The sequence below is a fragment of the Camelus bactrianus genome, chromosome 11 (genome assembly GCF_048773025.1).
Source record: "Camelus bactrianus isolate YW-2024 breed Bactrian camel chromosome 11, ASM4877302v1, whole genome shotgun sequence".
In the NCBI taxonomy this organism is placed as follows: Eukaryota; Metazoa; Chordata; class Mammalia; order Artiodactyla; family Camelidae; genus Camelus; species Camelus bactrianus.
The window spans coordinates 19,469,498-19,484,275 of NC_133549.1; positions in this window are offsets into that span (position 1 = coordinate 19,469,498).

Sequence of the window (14,778 nt, forward strand, 5' to 3'; positions counted from 1 at the left end):
TATTTGTACCTAATCCAGCGTTGCTCACCACGCACCTATTGATTAGGAGGGAAAAGAGGAGCTAAGCAACCAGCCTGGTGTTCACCTCATTTGGACCCGATGATTGAAAGCAGCCTTTCAGGCAGCTCTCAGTTTTCTCTCAGAGAGAAGTGGTCAGCTGCTCCGAGGCTGCCCTCGCCTCCCCTCCCTCCTACCCAAGGGTCTGCAGAGAGGGGTGTGGCGAGGGTGCCCCGGCTGTCCAGCCATCTCCAGGGCATCCTGCCTTCTCTGCCATGACCACTCCTGTCGGCTGGGGCGGAGTTTCGTGTTTTGGCCTCACTCTCTTCTGTGGGTGCTTGGAGTCCGTACGTGTGCCAGGCTGTCACTGGCAGCTGCCTCCTGGGGTCAAGACAGGACAGAGTACAAGAGCCCCTCCTGCAATGAACTGAGTATTAATTCCTCCCCCAAATTCATATGTTGAAACCCAACGCCCAATGGGATGGTATTGGCGGACGGAACCTTTCGGAGGTAAGCGTGTCATGAGGGTGGAGCCCTCACAAATGGGATTAGCATCCTATGAAAAAGGCCCAGAGGACTCCTTCGTCCCTTCCACCATGAGGAGACCCAGAGAGAAGATGGCCATCTATGACCCACGAAGAGGGTCTCACCTCACACACGCTCTGCCAGCAACTTGATCTTGGACTTTCTGGCCTCCAGAATTGAGAGAAAAACATTCTGTCATTTAGAAGCCCTCCAGCCTCTGGTACATTTCTTACAGGAGTCCAAACCAACTAAGACGCCTCCTTTAAGGTCCCCGATGAGCCCTGCCCACCCCGCTCTCCTACCGTCTCCCCGTCTCCCCTGGATCTGGGGGTGGGGCAGCTTTGCTCTCTGCCTTCCCCGCGTTGCGTCCTCTCCTGCCCTGGAGGTGGTCCAGCCCTGTCACGGGCAGGTGGGCTGAGTCCCTCAGGCTCGGCTGAACAGGCTAAAGGGAGGTGATGGAAAGCCTGGCCAGCTCCCTCTCGCCACAGCTGTCCTCCTGGCAAAGCTCCTTCCTGGCAGCCTCGTCGTCTCCTGTTTGCATGCACAGAGCTAAATACTCTCTAGCTCAACCGTCCTTTTCTGGGGGACAACTCCCAGTGACCCATCAGGCCGCTGGGTGCTTGAGGCAGCTCTGGCAAAGACCAAGGAATCCCACGCTAACAGGGTTCAGGATGCTGCCCTGCTTCAGCTGGCCTTGGGGACGCGTCCCCCCCCCCCCTCTCTCTCTCACCGCCTTCCGCCCCGCAGCAGGATGGTGTGTGGACAGGTGGTGGTTTCATCCCTGAAGCACCCACTCCTGACACAGGGCTGGCAGGGTGAGAACCAGGAGACACGAGGCTCATGTGGGTTCACCTGGGGCTCCCTGAGTTCCTTGGAGCCGCGTCTTTAAGATTTAACACAAAGTCAAGGGGAAACCGCTAAATGAGGGCGGAAAGTTCAAGCACAGTCTTTAAATCTGCAGATGCTAAGCAACGCGGCTTCTAAAGGAAGGCCGCACACGCACCTTTGCAGGGATACGGATGTAGGTAGTTAAGAAATTCAAATGATGACATTCCAGGGAAAAAAACCAAAAGGATGCTTGCGGTGTGTTCATTTGCAAGCAGCGAACAGGACATTTTATCGACTGAAGAAAAGGAGGGGAACGGAAAACAAGGGGGGAGGTTGGCAGTGGAATGAGGGAGGTCCTGCCTCAGAGATCCTGAGTGGTGGCCGATAACTGGGGGGACGACACGCGGTGAATCTAAAGCAGCTCCCGCTTGCCGTGGACTTTGATCTGTGCTGTGGCTTCGGCTGTGTTTTCTTTGTAAGCAAAGGGCTTTCCCTTCCCTGGCCCTCTGCAGTACCCTCCGTGCATAATGGGCTCTTCACGGGACCGCCGGCATCACAGACGCCAGCGCCCAGCGACACAGCACCATGTAAATAGCCCCGATGCCCGTGGCCGCAGGAGATGAGCGCCCTTCACCTTCTCAGCTGGGCTGGAAGAGCTGCCACTTTCGGTCTGCCCAAAACAGCCGGCACTGCTCACGCTCCAACGCGCAACCTCAAAGCACCTGTGTTTAATTTTCTTCGGGAGCACCGTTTTCATTTCTGAGCTGCAAAACTTCCGTGCTCCCGGCCCCACTATGTCAAAAATGCACAGTGGCAGATTGGCATATTGGGCTATTAATAATTTGCTATATGTGTTACAGATGTTGCACAAACGAACGGTGTTCTATCACCGTTTCTTGACATTGGGGCCCTTGGGGTGGCAGGCTAAGACCCAGATCTGTCTACAACCTGCCTGTTCTGGAGAGAAAGGGGGAAGAAAAGTGGCCCCTTCGAGCAGAATCACATTCCAGCTTACAGAGCCAATTTCTCAGATGTTTGCTCTTTCCTGTTTCTTGTTCCCCCACTCAGACCTCATCTGGCCATGATGAAAAATGATGTGATGCAATGTTTTATTCTATGCTTGACGCTCTCATGGAAGGCAACGTGGTTCATTGATTCCAAACTCCAAAAAGGTCAAGAAATGAGGAACTAAATTTTTGGAAGCAGCCCAGGAAAAACTTTCAAGCCCGGGAAAACAAAACTGCTAATTGTTACCCCTTCTGTCGCCATTAAGCTTAAGAGGAGCCCTGAGCGTATGTTTCACGAGCCTGTACTTTTATATTAAAACATTATTGAGCCACCGGGTGAAATGTACATTAAGTGAAAACCAGTTGAAATGGACAGTAGGTTTAAATTTTGACAGCAAACAGCTGTAGGATTTCTCAAACTTCATTCAGATAATGAAACCAATAGGTTATGCTCCAGTTTCAAGTGTCCCCAAACAAATTTATATGAAAAATGATATTAATTTATCTGAGATGACTTCAGCCAAGACATAGATTTTTCTTTGTCACTTCTGAAGGGTAGGGAGGGAAGAAAAAATCTGAACTATTACAAAACATCTAGCTTGGATAGTTTAGGGGTCTAATAAACAAAATGTGCCTTTTCAATTTAGATTAATCACAATTGCCCTGTTTACCCATTCTGTAGCCATGACGATTTTTGAAATGCTAATAAATTAGATCTCCTTTTCATCCCCGGAGTTCGGAAAATGGTCCTTTCCAAACAAAATACATGTGTGGGCAGCATGCCCGAGTTTTTCTTTTTCTTTTTCTTTTTTTCAGATACTCTTTTACAGAATGCCACACAGCAGTGAGCCCCTCTATTGACTAATTCCAGTCGGAGGAAAACCTGGAGGTTAGCGATCCAAGTTTAAGCCAAATGGTGCCAGATAAAATTCCAATTTAGACACGGTTCCAATTCACACTGCTTTCAGCCTGTAACCTTCCTGGAACAGTGCAGCCAAAAGATTTAATAGTGTCACCAGTAGGGCACACATAAATAGCAGGTTTTATTGGTCACTATTTTGGAAACGTCAGGAGGGCTAAAATATGGTCCTGGGTTGCACTCAGGCTTCACTTTAGACACCTCCCTGGATCTTGGAAGACGTTTTCGCACGCGACATACTGTGATGCCGTGGGAAGAAGCGTTTCCTCTCACGGGACCTCTGATGTTCACGGGACTGGGCGAGGCATTTTCTGGTACTGTCAACTAATCCACGCCCACTCACGGGGACTCCTTTTCCATGGGCTTCAGGCCTGTCCGGGGTGCCATGGGTCCCACAGGGGCCCAGCTCCCCAGAGGCTCACGGGCCAGGTGGAGAGATGAGGTTTGTACCTGGGACAGTTAATGTAGGGCCAACTGCAAGATAGGGCTCTGGGATCCAAGCAGATTTGGGAAATCCAGCAGGGATATGAGGCAGGCTGACGGCGGAGGGGGCGGTGGGCGCTGGGAGGGCGGGCCTCCCTGTGAGGACGGATTTGCCCTGAACAAGAGCCCCAGGGTAGGAGGGGGTGTTCTGTTCGGCACCTTGGTTAAAAACTCAAACGTGGTTTTCCAAAGGAAGTTCTGGGTCTTCATGGAGTGACTCTGTTTGAAGGAGAACTAGGCAGGCATCACTTAGAACCTTTGCTTCCAGAGACATGTTTTGCCCAGATTCTCTACAATTTTCAGAAACGGTGCAAGTCTCTTCAACATTCTGTGACAGAGAGATCCAGCGATCCAAGGACTGGTGTGCATGACATACTCATTTGCGGCCATTACGTTTCTGGAGAGGAGCATTTCGGAGCCTGTCTCTGGGTGGAGGGAGCCCTGAGCTCTCTGGAGGCCAGCAGTGGACTTGGGGGCCACAGAGGGGAGGGTCCTGCGTCTCCAGGTCCTGCCGAGTCCAGGACGAGGCCAGCCTTTTTCTCCAGACAGATGGTTTCACCGCAGCGTTGGAAGCGTTCTTCCTTCAAGGATTTCCTTTCCCACCACTGCTCATTGGTGACCCACTCAATCACGTTCACCATGAAAATGGTCTTGAACCTGGGACTGGGGGCAGGGGTTCCCGACAGCTGGCCAGGGTCTCTGGACTCCTGCTGAGCTCGCTGTGGGGCTCAGCCCACCTAGCCTTCTCGGCCTGCTGTGCATGGCCCTCAGCTCCCCGGCTTCAGGGCAGCCGGGGCTTCCTGGAGGAGGAGGCAGGGTAGAAAACCCTTCTCCTCCAGGCCTGGATGGAAACCATCCCTGACAGACAACCTCAAATAGAAAACTGATCTGGAAGGAAGGCCTGTCTTGTTTAAGGAAACTTGAGAGCTTTTTCCTCTTGCAAGGCCAGCTCGGTTCTTTCTCTCTTTCATTTATTGGTGACTTTCACAAATGTTTGAAACCAAATTTAGAACAGCTGGCTTTCCAGAAACTGCTGGAACAGAAAGAAAAGGCTTCATTTGGTGCCGTCTCCAAATAAACAGGAGTTTAAACCTCCATCCCCAAAGAAATCTGGCCTCTGGTGGCTCTGGTGGCTGAAAAATTGGCCTTTGTTCAAGATAGATGGTGTAACCCTTGCCAGGTTGAACCATCTCCCGTGTGTTTTGCAGTGAGCGCAACTGAATCACTAGATCCCGTGTCTCTAAGAGCTGGGTGATTTCCCTAAAATCCGCACCATGACGCAGGCATAAAAATGCCACTGCCCCGTGAGGAGAGAGGACTCTCAGACGAGGCAAGACACTTACATTCTCTTTTAAGTAATAGACATGATAGATTTCTTCTTTGTACAAGATGTAATTCTGTGTTTTTTTTTAATCTGTGCCTCGAATATAAGTTACCTTTCAGCCGTCCTGCTGTCTGTTCTTTCTTCCTCCTCATTGGAAAATCCAGTTGTAGTCTGCTTCCCAAACTAAAACACACAACAGCTTCCCGGGCGGTCAGGGTTTGACGTCAGAGGTGAGGCCCCCCCACCCCAGTCTGAAACGCCTTTTTCTTAAGTGCCGAGGAAGGTGGAGCCATCCATCCCTTCAGTTTCTTATTAAAACAAAAACAGCCAGCTTGCAGTCACAAGAAAGAAAGGGTTTTGCCCCCAAATGTGATTTCTGACTGTGTAGTTCTGGTTTCTAGTCTCCTGGCAGCACTTCCTTGTTAACACGCCAGATATCAGAGAGTGGGGATCACTGAATGCGTGTTTATTAATGTATTAAACTCAGGGTCAGGACCCAGGTCCAAGGGTCCCCTGGTCAGCAGGGCCCCGGCCGCGACGTGAAGCCACATGCCCCAGGCCTGGTGCCCCCAGGAGGGCAGCAGCCCGGGGCCCCATCTAAGATGCAAGCGTGCACCCCTATGGGAGCATTTAAAACTCTTGCTTAAGATCACCAGGGAAGTGCTGGCTGGTGGTGTCCCAGGAACTTACTGAGGAAGTGAGTCCGGAGTCCCCTCGCGTAAGAAGCACACAGGACCTGCTGCAGGCTGGGCCGAGGGCCCGGATGCCTGGGCGTCAGGTCGTACCCATGGATGGGGATGTGTCCTGTTGTCACATGGTCGGAACTGCCACCCAACAGCCAGAACAGAAACTGCCACCAGATGACGGCTCCGACTTCCGAGGCCCGAGCACCTCTGTCTCCCGACTGACACAGAAAAGCCAATCTCAAAAGAAAAAAAAAAAAAAAAAAAGACACAAATGAACTTATTTACAGAACAGAGACAGATTCACAGACAGAGAAAACAAACTTGTGGTTCCCAAAGGGGAAAGGGGAGGGAGGAGGGGCACACTGGGAGCTCAGGGTTAGCAGACACAAACTTCTACGTATAAAAGATGTAAGCAACACGGTCCTACTGCACAGCACAGGGAACTACATTCAACACCTTGTAATGGCCTGTAATGAAAAAAATGTGGAAAAGAATATATATATGTGTGTGTGTGTGTAGCTGAATCACTATGCTGTACACCAGAAATTAACACAACATTGTAAACCGACTATATTTCAATACAAAAAAGCCAGTCTCCAAATACAATAAAACCCAAACACCTTCACTTCCTAGAGCCCAGTGTTTCAGTTTCCTCGTGTAGCAACACCTCACCCCTAATGTCACCATTCCTGTTTTACAGACGAGGAAACAGCTTCAGTGGGAGTGGTTAGGCCATTTGCCCACGGCCACTTGGCCGGCACCCGGCGGCCCCTGCCTGAGGGCAGCCTCCCCCCAGCCTGCCCGGATGGACCCCCGTCTCCCTCTCTCCACCCGCAGGTCCGTGGGCTTACACTTGTCCGTGGGATTGAAAACCATGCTGTCTTAAAAGTGGGTTCAGGTGATGCTTCCTGCTGGGGCTTCTCGAGCCCTCTGGACGGTTAGCTCCTCAGAGCGCAGCTTTGGGAGCCCCTCCATCGCCGCGCGCCGAAGAGGCGGGGATTCTAGTTTCCGCTCAGGGCCGCTGGAGGGCCTGCTCCGCCAGGTCCGGCAAAGTGCTCAGGTCCAGGCTTCTTGAGTCTCTCACTGGTTTAGAGCAAGTCAGTTATCAAACTGCTGAAACCGCCCAAGCACGCAGACTCCCTGCCAGTGAGTCTGAAGCATGTCATGGTGCGGGTCTCGCCCTTGAAGAATGTTTCTGTGCTGCTGCCACCCAGTGTCACCCCCCCCCCCCAGGAATCCAGGAGACCCCTCAGTGGCCTGGCAGGGGCCGGCTCATACCCTCCCGCAAAGCCCCCGTGACGCCTTTCACAGGAGAGGCAGATCAACACAGAGAATCACGCCGAGAGCCCCCAGTCACTGGGAGCAGTCTGGCCTTTCCCTGCGGCCTGCGGGGGGAATCCAAGCGCAGAATTCCTCCCGTCACACTTGACGCGTTAGACGTTGCAGTTTTCTGAAACTGTGCTGCCCTGTCTTAGAAAGTTCTGACTCTATGACCCGGCGGCCTGAGCTATTGAAGGTGTTGGAGAGGAGGCGCCAGGTCAAGGGGACAGAAGCACAGAGGCCACATGTGTGTGTAAACTGCACCTGGGAGGCGAGGGCGTCCGGGAACAGGCCGCCCCGCTGTGACCTACTAACCGTATTTACTCCGGAGCAGGCGACGGCGGGAGGCGCCCCCGTCCCAGCGCTTGTCTGAGTTCCATCAGGAGAGCTGCCGACCTCCCCCTGCGCACACCTCTACCTCCTTTCACGGTGCCGAAGGGCCCGGGGGCTGTTTTCCCAGCAAGGTCTCTGCAGGCCCGGGCGTCCAGGCCGGTACACGTGGCCGAGGCACAGGGTGTGTGAGCTGGTGCCGGGCTAACAGCCACTGCTCTGGTACCCGGCTTAAGGGACGACGTGGCCAGCGCTTGGCGCAGAAAGTTCTGGATGCTCAATGTGGAAGTGACTGTGAGGCCTCAGAAGCCTGAACGTTTACCTGCAAAGGCCATTTGGGGAAGACTGATTTGTTTTCTCCTCTTTAGCTCAAAATGTAATTGATTTTTGGTAAAGGATAGTAACTTCTCCCCTCAGTTTCAATTTGATAGATGTCAAACTCTGAAGTGAGTGTGTGACAGGTTGTCCTGTGCAGAACTCACGGAGGAGGTGGCTAAGAGCAGATTTTGCCTGCCTTGGACATTCCAGCCAGATGAAGGATACAGGGCTTGTAAATCAGAGACACAGCACTGGGAATACAGTTTCTCTGGAAGGAGCTGTCACGGTCACTCTGTGAGACCTCTCCCCTCTGCTCGACGCGACCTCCAGACCCTGGAGCTGTGAGGTGGGCGGCCGCCTGGGAGAGCAGCGGCCCGGGGAGGGGTGGGCAAAGGGCAGTAGCTGCTTCTGCCTCGCTCTCCCCACTGCATTCAAGGGCTGGGACTCTGGGTACCAGACGCAGAATCCTTGGGAAGAAGAAACTTTGGCTTGGGGTTTAAGGGTCCCTTGCCAAGAACTCTGCCCTAACAGGCAGCAGGAGGTGGCCTGGGGTGGACTGGCGGAAAGTCACAAGCTGAGAGGGCCCAGTAAGCTCACCCTCACCTCAAGGCACTGGGTCCGGGGAGTCGTTCCAAGAAAGCCAGGATATGACAGTCACCAAAGACGGATAGGTGCTGTGCTGTCAGGGGACTGTCCATCAGATATCAAATGTCATGTCCAGATGAGAGCCTGTGTGTGTGTGTGCGTGCATGTGTGTGTGCAATATACAGATGTTTATCAAATATAGCTGTCACAGCATGCCATATTCTCTAGAAAGACAGACAGCCAACGTAGCACGCATGGGTGATGTCTATAGGTACGTGATATAGAGAGAGGTGCAGTGTGTGTCTGTCACATCATGACATATTTCATATCTACACATAGAAAATACATATATATTTTATACATATTGTAGATATGCAGGTACAGATATGTGTGTCTTGCTATATCTTGACACACAGTCAATACGCATGTATATGTGTGTGTGTGAGTACACATATATGTACACACACACACAAATATGGACACACACATAGGCTTTCAGGTCAGTCAGGAAGGTCAGAAGTATTCAGATTCTCAGGCACTCATCTCTCTTTTGGCGACGGAATCACCTTGTGTTCCGACTGTAGATGAGGAATAATGGTATCCCCCAAGCCCTTCTGAGTTCCTGGCTGAGATCCTCCACAATAAAAGGCACATTAACAAGAGAAACACAAACGGGAGGTTTTTAACGTGGATACCTGAAGACAAAAGAAAGAGGCTGGGAGTGAGGAGTCCAGGCTTAGGAAGTTACCAGGAAAAGCGGGTGAACAAGGGTGAGACTGTGACGAAGATTTAAGTGGGTACCTTCTCCACTGAGAAGGCACTCACCAATAGAGAGCTCCTTGGTGAATGTACGTTTCCCTCACGAAGCGGTAACTTCAACACTGTCTTCAGAGCTTCCACATCTGCAGTTTCTCGAAATAATCAATCCTTAAGTCAAAGAGGCGTATTCTGGAATGACGTGTTCTGTTACCGTTTACCATAAAAGATATGTTTCCACACTAGGAGCTGTGATTCAGGTGTCATATGATATTTGCTATATGACACTTGATTGCTGTGATTTGTAACTTATACACACAAATACATATGTACACAGTTCTCTCTTATATGTTACTAATAGACAATTAATATAGTTTAATCTCATTAAAATACAGGCACCAGAGGAATAAATTTAGAACTGAATTTCCAAGAAGAGTTGACATTGTGTCTGAGAAGGGGCATTCACATTCTTTAAAGGAAGAAAATGCCGTATGTAAAACCATACGGATGCAGAGGAATTTGCTAGGTTTGGAAAATGGCAAATATTATCAATGTAAAAACAATTCTTACTAATGATCAAGTTTGGATTTGGGTGTGGGTCAAGATGGGTCAGGTCAGAGAAGTTTTGAGCTAGGAGTAAGGCACGGCTTCCTTAAAGCCTGGGCATATGGGTACGTAGCGTTGCATTTGACTGTTTATTTTGAAAGAATTACCAGTTCTCAGGATGTTGCAAAGGTGATACGGAGAGGTGCCATGAAGGCTTCAGCCAGCTTTTAGCCAACGGTAACAGCTTATGTAATTATACAACACCGAAACCAGAAGATTAGCGGGACCATTCACAGGCCTTATTCAGATTTTGCCCGGTTTGCACGCACTCACGTGTGCGCATTTAGTTCTGTGAATTTTTATCACGTGTGTGTATTGGTGTAATCACCGCCGTCAAGGTGCAGAGCTACCCCACCACCGGGAAGACGGCCTTTGTGCTATTGCTTTATGGTCAGAAGCATTTCCTTCCTTCCCCCATCCCTGAGCGTCTGCGGCCCTAATCGCTTCTCCATCTCTGTAATAAGCTTAGCAGAAGAGCGTTAAGAAAATGGAATCCTACTGCGTACAGTCTTTTGAGACTGGCTTCTTTCATTCATCAGAATGCCCCTGAGGTCCATCCAAGGCATTCTGCACACGGCAGTTCACACCCTTTTTTGCTGAGTGGTGTCCCACGATATGACGCATGGCGGTGTACTGAGCCTTTCATCCAATGGAGGGCACGTGGCTGATTTCCGGGATTTGGCTGTTATAAATGAAGCTGCCATGGACACTCAAGTCCAGATTTTTGGGTGGATGGAAGTTCTCATTTCCCTGGGATATATGGTCAGGAGTGTGATTGCTGGGTCATGGGATAATGGCCTGCTTAGATTTTTAAGAAACTGCCAAACTGTTTTCCAGAGAATTTGTACCTTTTGCATTTCCCCCCAAAGTGTAACTTGTCACAAGTTTTACTTTTAGTTATTCTAATAGATGTGCAGGAACCTCTCATTGTTGTTCTACTTTGCGTTTCCCCAACTTGCGATGGTGTTGTACGTATTCTAATGTGCTTGCTTGCCATCCATATATTCTCTTGGGGGAAGGGTCTGTCTTTTGCCCATTTTAATTGAGTCATTTGTACCTTTACCACCTGTGTTGTACCACCTGTATGTGTGTTTTTAGCTGTACTTAGCGGAGTGCTGGGGTGAGGAAGAAATTTGTCTATTCCATTTTGTCTGGAACCAGAAGTTGGTTTGTAGCACTTTGATTCCGCTGTTTCGTCCCCATATTTTCCATCCTGGAAACACTTTGGTAACATTTTACGAATGCAAATGTTTGAAACAGAATTATATACCAGTACCTAGTTTTTGTGGAGAAAGTATTTTCTGGAGCAAATCTTGTTAAATCCATCTAAAATAAAAACAGAAACACTTGACGTGTTAAGCTGCTGTATAGAATTGTGGTCAGGGAATTATTTTAGAAAAATTATTTTCATCAAGATCAATTCTCTCCCAGGTAAATTCTGCAGTCAAGCTTTGATTCACGGATCGGGTTTTATTTTTGGTCCACATATTTTAAAAATTAATTTTAGCTTTTGCCAGTGTATACTTTTTATTGCAGTCATCATAGTTTTTAAATCCATTATTTTCTAGATCATTTTTACTGATTTAGGCCTGCCAAGAAATTGCAGTTCTTTTGACGATTTTACCATCTGCATTTTAGCCGCCCTCACTTTTATTTTGTGCTGATTTGTTTCTTCCCTAAGCATCATTATGAATTAAGTGAAGTATTGGTCTCTCCTGTTTATTTCTTAGCTAATCCTTGAGGAAAAAAGAATTCTCCCAAATAGGGTTTGCGTAGGCCTGAGTGTGGAGCCAGCTCTGAGGAAGAGTGCTGCCCCAGTGCAGGAAGGAGGACGAGGTGAGGGTGGGCTGGTCTCTAGGTCAGTGGGGATGATGCTGGAAGGGGTGGCGAAGCAGCAGGAGTCGGGGGGAGCTGAGCCTTCTTCTGAGAAGGGAATCTTGGGCTCCGGCACAAAGAGGGCTGCTTTGACCACATGGGGACACCCACACTTACACAGTCACTGTCTCCTCCAACTCCCAGCCTCCTCTCCCACAGCATCCCCAGCGAGGCGCGCACATGCCTTCCACTTTGCCACAGGTGCATCCTGTCACCACGCGCTGGCACCGTCCCAGTGGCCTGCCTCTGAGAGGCAGGTCAGCTCTGATGGTGGCCTCAGAAGCCCCTGGAGGCACAGCGGGGAGCTTCCCTGCACTCGTGGTGCCTCTTGCCCTAATTCAGGAGAGGATGTTTCTGTCCACGAGCGGTATCACCCATTGACGTTTCCCTGGCAGAGCCGCTGTGACTGGCAGCAGAGCGGCCTGGATGGGCCAGCAGAGGAGAGCTCTTCTGACATGTCTTCACTGGGCAGGAGCCCTTTCCCAGGGTGACCAGTGCCGAGGAAGAGGAGGCATCCTGCAGAACAAGGATGCAGCCAGCGGCATGCGGATTTCCCCCGGGACACGGATGCTGACCTGTGATCAAATCATCTCTGCCAGCCTGGCCAGAAGAGCCGGGAGTTTTCAAAGGCCAGAGCTCCCTCAAAGAAGCTTTTTTGCTTGCTTTTGTGTTTTTAATTTGCACAGTGAACTGAGCTGCCTGAGACAGAAGGAGGTGAGAGGAGGTATGGACCGACCGACTCAGTCTCCTCAAGGTGCCTCTGTGAGCCTGAGCTGTGCCTGCGGCAGCCGGGGTGCCTCAGCTAGAGGACGAGGTGCCTGCTGATGGCGAGCACCTTCAGGTCCTGCACGGCAAAGCGTGGTTCCCGCACTTCAGTGGGAAGGGAAAGGAAGGCGTCTCCCTGGGCTCCCCTGCCTCCGGCCGCATCGCCCCGTGACCCTCCGCCCCCTGCCCTCTCTGCCCTGCCCTCAGTTGGCTCATGAGCTGCCTCACGCTGAGTGGGGCGGAAGTGCCCAGATCTCCTGTGGGGCCCGCCCTCCAGATCCGAACGCCGGCCACCGCCTGCCTCAGATGTTCTGAGGACATGTCAGCCTCAGAGACCCCGATGTGCCTCCCACTCACCAGCGCCCCTGCCCCTCTGCCCCCTTGGGCCCCAGGAAACCCTGCTCCTCCTGCAGCTCTCCTCTGCCGGCTGTCAAGAACGCACCCAGCACAAGCTCCCCCCAACACCAGGAACCCTCACATCCCTGCTCCCTAAATCCCGTCCTCGTGAATCCCCGGGTCCAGGGACTCACCCTCCGAGACTCTCGAGTCCGGCCCTGCTGCCTGGCCTGTAGTCATGTGCTGTTGTCTCCCTTGGTTTTCCCTTCCTTTTAGGTGTCCCTCCTGCTTGCTCACCTCCTTTCTCCTTTTCCCTCTCCCAGAGAGAGAGACCCCAGACACAGATCTGCATGTGCAGCCAGCCCATCCCAATAGCCTAGATGGCTCCCCACTGACCAGCGGGGGAGCCCAGGGGACGATGTTCAAACCACCAGGTGTGACCAGGGTCACCCAGGTCCCCAGATGTCCAACTTCCTTGAGTCTCCCTTTGCTTTAAGTCAAAAGCAATCTGGACTTGAAGCTCCGTGAAGTCCTGCTCCCCTCCCGCGGGCTTTCAGGGGTGCTGCTGCCGTGTCCCAGCATCCTTCATGCCTCACTCCTGCCCCAGCCCCCTAGCACTGTGCTTCCTGCTGGGGCGGGTCGCGGTCGTGTGTGCACCACCTCCTCCACACCCTTGAGTATCAGGACCCAGATTCAACATGCCTGAGTGAAGACTCAGGGAAGAGCTAAAGGAGCGACAATTCTGAAAGGAAAATGAAAGACGTAACATGGTGTGTGGGATTCCTGTTCTCGAGGGCTTGTCCTTCGTCTACGCTGTTTTCTGTCTCGTCTCCTGCCTGGAGGGTGGATGATGGGGGTGGGGGAGAAGCAAGGTTAGGGTCCCAGGATTGACAGAGGCTCAGGGTCCGTTTATCGTGGTGGTGCAGGGCCACAGGATGGAGAGGGCGCTGGAGAGAGGAGGCGGCAGTGCGGGCGTCAGAACCTCTGGGTTCCAGCCCTTGGCGCTAAATTTCATGGTGTGTGTGTGATGTACGCCTCCTTAACCTCCATTTCCTTGTCTGAGAAATGGGAATAATAACCCTTGCCTTCCTTCCCAGAGTTATGAGAAGCAAATGAGAAAATACAGGCAGCTGTAAAAATATAAAACTGTAGTATTTGCCTTCACCAATTCCTTAAGGAAATGGGGCCAGAGTTGAGGGGCAGGCCAGACCCTCTTCCATGCAGACGTTACAATCCAATCCTAAGACCATAATGTGTCTGAAACGTTACGAATTTAGGAAATGCCTTTTCAATATGGTGAAGGAAATAAGCAGGTCCCGGTGGCGGTAAAAGCTGGGCCCATCGCAACAGAAGGCCGGCAGCAGCTTCAGTGGAAAAACAAACCACCGGGGCGCTTCCCACGGAGACCCTGACGTGGAAACAGCCATTGCAGGGAGATGATAGATGCCTCTGGGGTCTCACAGCTGGGGGTCGGCTTCGCTCGGGCCAGTAAAAACCTACTTAACCCAGAGAATGAAGCCTTGCGACTGTGTGTGCTTTCTGCAAGAGCCCTCCGGCCCGGCCTCCCGACTCACTGGTGTGAACCGACGGCCACACCGGAAACCTTCCCAGGAAAGGAAGAAACACGGGACACTCAGTGAACGTGTGTTCGCAAGAGGACCCCTTCGTCCCGCGCCTGGTGGAGTCAGAACCCTGCTGGCCAGCAGCGCAGCCGCGGCCCTGGGACAGAGACAAGGTCCCACCTGCCACAGCCACGCCTGCAAACCGGGAAGAGGAGGCCGAGGCTGTTCCGAAGACATCAGGTCAGAGGTCAGTGACATGTGATCAGCACACGTGGTGTGGCCGCTGGGTGACAAAAGGGACCAGATGCCCCACTGGTCTGTCAAAGCTGAGACTCTGAAAGTGTCCCCAGAAAGGCCACTTCCCCAGGCGCGGGGGTCAGGGTCTCTTCCTGCCTTGGCAGCATCCTTGATGGCTCGGGGCTTACTGAAGGTGGCCCCTTACCTTTTTTCCTAAGACCCCATTTAAAAGAAGAATGTTGACTTGCTGCCAAAGTCCATAGGAACATTCTCAGCCAAGTTTAATAACAGGAAGATCAACTTTGACCCTGATGACTTC